We start from the raw sequence: 5,795 nt of genomic DNA on the forward strand, positions 1-5,795 counted from the left end.
GGCTCATTCTTTGAACAGTGGCTGTTTTGTTTCCCCAATGTATGACTGATCACAGTCCTCCTGACACTTAACAGCATATACTTCAATATAGAGGATTACTCTGTTTTTGTCGGGGAACTGGGTCTTTGGGGTGAACTACTCTTTGTCGTAACAATAGAGCTAATCAAGCCTAATTCAGGTGATGGCCCTCTTTTGAAAATGACTAACCTGTTTGTCCACCATGTGGAGGCAGTGCTTATAAGGCTGAGTTCACCTGAAACTCATCAGACTGAAGAAGTCTCTTGGAGGAGAGACGAAACGTTTCACTAAAGAAGAACCCATCCAGAGGACCTACTTATTTTTTTTTTCTACCTGGATTACTGAGATGCATCAGGATACATAGAATTTTGTTTTTAAGAAAGTTTGAAAATAAAAAAGAAATAAAAATAAAATAAAGATTCTATGTGTCTTCTTTTAGGGGAACATTTAACTAATTTCAGCTCATGTAAAACATATTAGCAAAAGAGTGAACTGTTAAATGTTTAAAAGATTTCATGTTGCGGAAAATAAAGGAATGTGAAACACAAAGGTGCAAACTCAAACAATAAAATAAATATATTAAAAGTAATGTTCTCAGGGTTTGGTATAATTTCTGTGTGATTTTCTATACTTAAACAGATGAAATAATTTACATGTTTAATAGTTTTATTTTCTCCTTTCTATCAAATGTCCCATTAAAATGTAATAAAAGGAGGAAACCAGGAGGTGTTTGTTTCAGTTGAGTCCAGCAGAGAGCAGCAAACACTGGAGAAAAGTCCAGGCAAAACGTTTGATGCACACACGAAGCATGAACAGAAATATATAGAAACAGAACAATCAGCAGTTCAGTGACAGCATGAAACTTCTGGTGAATCTTTGGTATAATTTTATTTATCTATCTGTGTGTAAACTCAATAATACGCAATAATATGTCTCATTATTATTTAACTTATTTTATTTTAAATACAACATATTGAATAAATCTAAATGTACATAATTTTAGTTAAAAAATGTAATTTAGAGTTTAATGGCAGCAACACAATTTTACTGTGACGCATCTGCTTTTCTGTAAACATCAGTCTGTAAACATCAGTCTGTAAACATCAGTCTGTAAACATCCAGGACCTGAGACCAGCTGCTGCAGTTTTTGGATGTGATTCTTGTCTCTCTTTTGTCTGACATGCAGGATTCCAGCTGTTCAACAATCCCGGGTCTGTTCTGTGGTTTAGCAGCGTCTTGCTGAAAAGTGCAAAGCTTTCCCTGAAAAGGACCTCATATGGAGAGAAGCATATGTGGTGTTAAAACTTGCATATATTTTACTGCAGTGATGGTGCCCTTTCCAGATCTGCTGCCAACGCACCCCTATACCATCAGAGAGGCGGTGTTTTGAACTGATAACAGGCTGCAGCGTGTGTGTGGAGTCCATGATTTCTAAAAGGAATATTACATTTTCATTCATCTGACCATGGATCAGCTTTCCACTTCGTCTCAGTTTATTTTAAACACTTTTAACCAGAGATGACCGCGTTTTCAGACTATTTCTTTGCACGATAGAGCTTTAACAAAGCCTTTTTGGATGAGCTAAGTGTACAGAGAACGACTGGTGGAGAGGTTCCTGAACTCGTGCAGTGATGAGCGTAATAAAGTCGGATCTGTTAAATGCAGAGCCACCTGAGGGCCAAAACGTCACGAGTACTCAGTCTTTTCAGCCTTGTTCTTTGTACACAGAGATCATTATGAACTACACCTGGACAGTTAAAGTTTTTAAAAACACTGTTTTTCAAAATGAAAAGTAAAAATCTTTGAGATCTTAAAACATGTGGTGGTGGTAGCTGAGAATGATCTTGAGACACACTGAAGCCAAATCAAAAATCCAAGAYCTCCTACCATAACTAAACGGATGAATTCACAATAACTCTGTCATTTTTAACCCATACTGAGGTGAAATTTGGTACGGGTGGTTGATGACAGTGATCTTAACAAATACTAAAGTCAAACCCTAAATTTGAAATACACGTGGCAAGCCCTTTCATAGTTTCTTCAGGAACTATTTTAGTTTACTTATTTATTGTAATAATTGTTATTGTTTATATATTCAATTGAAATTCAAAAAAACTTTATTGATCCCAGAGGGAAATTAGATGTTGTAACTCATTTAACTAAAGACTTATTGTRGATGCTGATGGCTGTGGGCAGGAAAGGTCTTCTGTAGCGGTCTGTATTACAGCGAAGTTGAAGAAACCTCCGACTGAAGACACTTTGTCTTTCTATGACAGTCTGATGAAGAGGATGGTCAGGGTTGTCCACAATGTTCTTGATTTTATGTAAAATCCTTCTTTGCACCATCATCTCCAGAGATTCCACAGTCGTCCCCAGAACAGAACCAGCTTCTTTATCAGGTTGTTTAGCCTTTTTAGGTCCCTGGCTCTGATGCTGCTGCCCCAACAGATGATGGCAGAAGAGATGACGCTCTCAACAACAGACTTGTAGAAGATCTGCAGCATCTTGCTGCAGACATTGAAGGATCTCAGCTTCCTTAAGAAGTACAGTCTGCTCTGTCCTTTCTTGTAGACTGCTTCTCTGTTGAGTCTCCAGTCCACTTCGTTGTCCAGATGAACACCGAGGTATTTATATTCCTCAACCACCTCCACTTCTTCTCCCATGATGGAAACAGTGTTTGGGTTTGTATATATAAACCCACCAGGTAACCACCAGGCGTCAGCACTGATTTTGGTGCGTWATCTGTCAGACAGGAAGTATTATGGAGAACTAGAGAAAAGGGTGTGGCGCCGCAGGCGTGTGGTGAATGAGTAAGCACAATAAATTCACGGTGATGCAACTGGAGTTTCCTGATTTTTGTTTTTCAAAAACAAACACACAGACTGTGTCACAGTGCCGCCCCGCAGCTCCACTTCAATAAAGGATTTTAAACTAACTTTAGAAAAAGAGAAAATCAACACTGGTAACACAYTGATTACCTTTTCAGTTTCTATAGAGCAGGGGTTCTCAAGCCATTTGGGTCTGCGGACCCCTTACAAGGGTGAAAAAAATTCCAGGGACCCTCTCATCATGCTCTGAGGGAAGGAGGTTGTTCCTTAAAAATCGTCCTGTCCCATGTGCAGAAAAACACTCCCAAAGCATGATGCTTCCACTGCCATGCTTCACAGTAGGAATGGTGTTTTTGGGATGGTACACATCATTCGGCAGTAAGTCAGACTCGTTTCTGGTGAGAGTTGGACTTTGTCACAGATTCTGTTCATAACTTTTATGGACAGAACATCTAGGCACAGCCGAGGTGTTGAGGGGATCTGTTTTGGTGACCTTAGCATCACATCTCTGCTTTTTGCGGATGATGTGGTCCTATTGGCTTCATCAGATCGTAATCTCCAGCTCTCACCGGAGCGGTTCACAGCCGAGTGTGAAGCGGCCGGGATGAGGATCAGTACCTCCAAATCAGAGACCATGGTCTTAAGCTGGAAAAAGGTAGGGTTCCTTCTCCAGGTCAGGGAGGAGGTCCTGCCCCAAGTGGAGGAGTTTAAGTACCTCAGGGTCTTGTTCATAAATGTGGGAAGAATGGAGCGGGAGATCGACAGGCAGATTGGTGCTGCGTCTGCAGTGATGCGGACGCTGTACCGGTCTGTCGTGGTGAAGCGAGAGCTGAGCCAGAAGGCAAAGCTCTCAGTTTACCGGTCAGTCTACGTTCCTACACTCATCTACAGTCACGAGCTTTGGGTCATGACCGAAAGAATGAGATCACAGATACAAAAGGTTGAAATGAGTTTCCTCTGCAGGGTGTCTGGGCTCTCCCTTAGAGATAGGGTGAGAAGCTCRGTCATCCAGGAGGGACTCAGAGTAGAGCTGCTGCTCCTCCACGTCGAGAGGAGCCAGTTGAGGTGGTTCATCTGGTTAGGATGCCTCTTGGAYGCCTCCCTGGTGAGGTGTTCCGGGCATGTCCCACTCGGAGGAGACCCAGAGGAAGACCCAGGGCACGCTGGAGGGACTATATTTCTCGGCTGGCCTGGGAACACCTTGGGATTCCCCCGGAGGAGCTGGTCCAAGTAGCTGGGGAGAGGGAAGTCTGGGTCTGTCTGCTTAGGCTGCTGCCCCCACCACCCGATCCCAGATAAGCAGCAGAAAATGGACGGACGGACTAATCATTCTTCATCCTCCAAACATGGCGAGTGGAATGAAGACCAAAAAGTTCTGTTTTGGTCTCACCTGACCACATAACTTTCTCCCATGACTCCTCTGGATCTGTGGTCATGGGCAAACTGAAGACGGGCCTGGACATGTGCTGATAAAAGCAGGGGAACCTTCCATACCATGCATGATYTTAAACCATGACGTCTTASTGTWTGACCCACAGTAACCTTGGTGGTGCCAGCTCYCTTCAGGTCATTGACCAGCACCTCCTGTGTAGTTCTGGTCTGATTTCTCACCTTTCTTATGATCACTGATACACCACGAGGTGAGATCTTGCATAAAGCCCCAGTCTGAGGGAGATTGATAGTCATGTTTAGCTGCTTCTATTTTCTAATAATTGCTCTAGCAGTTTATCTTTTTACACCAAGCTGCTTGGCAATTGCCCCACAGCCCTTTCCAGCCTTGTGGAGGTCTATGATTTTGTCTCTGGTGTCTTTGGTCTTAGTCATGTTAGTGGTTGGAGTCTTCCTGATTGTGTAGGATGGACAGGTGTYTATGCAGCCAGCGACCTCAAACAGGTGCTTCTAATTTAGAATAAGTGGAGTGGAGGTGGACTTTTTAGAAGTGGACTAACAGGTCTTTGAGGGCCTCTTTTTACTGATTCACAGGTCACATTCCTGAACTCAATTTAAATAATAAATAAAGAAGCTGGTTCTGTTCTGAGGACGACTGGAATCTCTGGAGATGATGGTGCAAAGAAGGATTTTACATAAAATCAAGAACAATGTGGACAACCCTGACCATCCTCTTCATCAGACTGTCAAAGAAAAACAGTGTCTTCAGTTTGGTTGTAATACAGACAGAAGATCTTTCCTGCCCACAGCCATCAGCATCTACAATAACTCTTTAGTTAAATGAGTTACAACATCTAATTTCCCTCTGGGATCAATAAAGTTTTTTGAATTTAAACTTAACTTCGTTTTCTTAACCAAGAGCTGACAACAAAAACCCAAAACAAATATCTAAACTTTTATAAACTACAGTCTGTACAGGGTTCCTACATTTTAAGGCAAGTTAAATTTAAGACCTTTTAAGACTTTTTAATGTCAAGTGAAATTAAATTTAAGATCAATTTCATAACGAACACAAACGACAAAAAATAAAAACTGGCAGAAACTCATAAACCAAAGTATTTTTGGTTGAAGTATTCAAATATTGCTAATGGACCAACTGTTTTTTATCCATTTCTAACTATAGCAAAAACATTCTTAGCAGTCCGTTTTTAACATCTTTTAATTTCAGGAAATCCTCTAACAACCTAAAATTTGGAGTTTTAGGACCCACAGCGGGGTCTTAACCCCAATTTTRAAGTGCCTGTGACATCAATTTTTGTAAGAAAAGTGAATGCATTTTTGGAAAGACAACATTATTAAGATATTAGAAAATAGGGCTGTGTATTGGCAAGAATTTGGCGATACGATACATATCATGACARAGGGGTCACGATATGATATATCTCGATATATTGCGATTTTTTGGTCCAAAAACTCTGTTAAATAAAAACCTCTTACAGGGGGAAAAAAAAGAAAAATCAAAATTCATTGTCTCAGAAAATTCTAATATTACATAGACAT

Source organism: Austrofundulus limnaeus, unplaced genomic scaffold (assembly GCF_001266775.1).
Source record: "Austrofundulus limnaeus strain Quisiro unplaced genomic scaffold, Austrofundulus_limnaeus-1.0 Scaffold355, whole genome shotgun sequence".
NCBI classification, from domain to species: domain Eukaryota; kingdom Metazoa; phylum Chordata; class Actinopteri; order Cyprinodontiformes; family Rivulidae; genus Austrofundulus; species Austrofundulus limnaeus.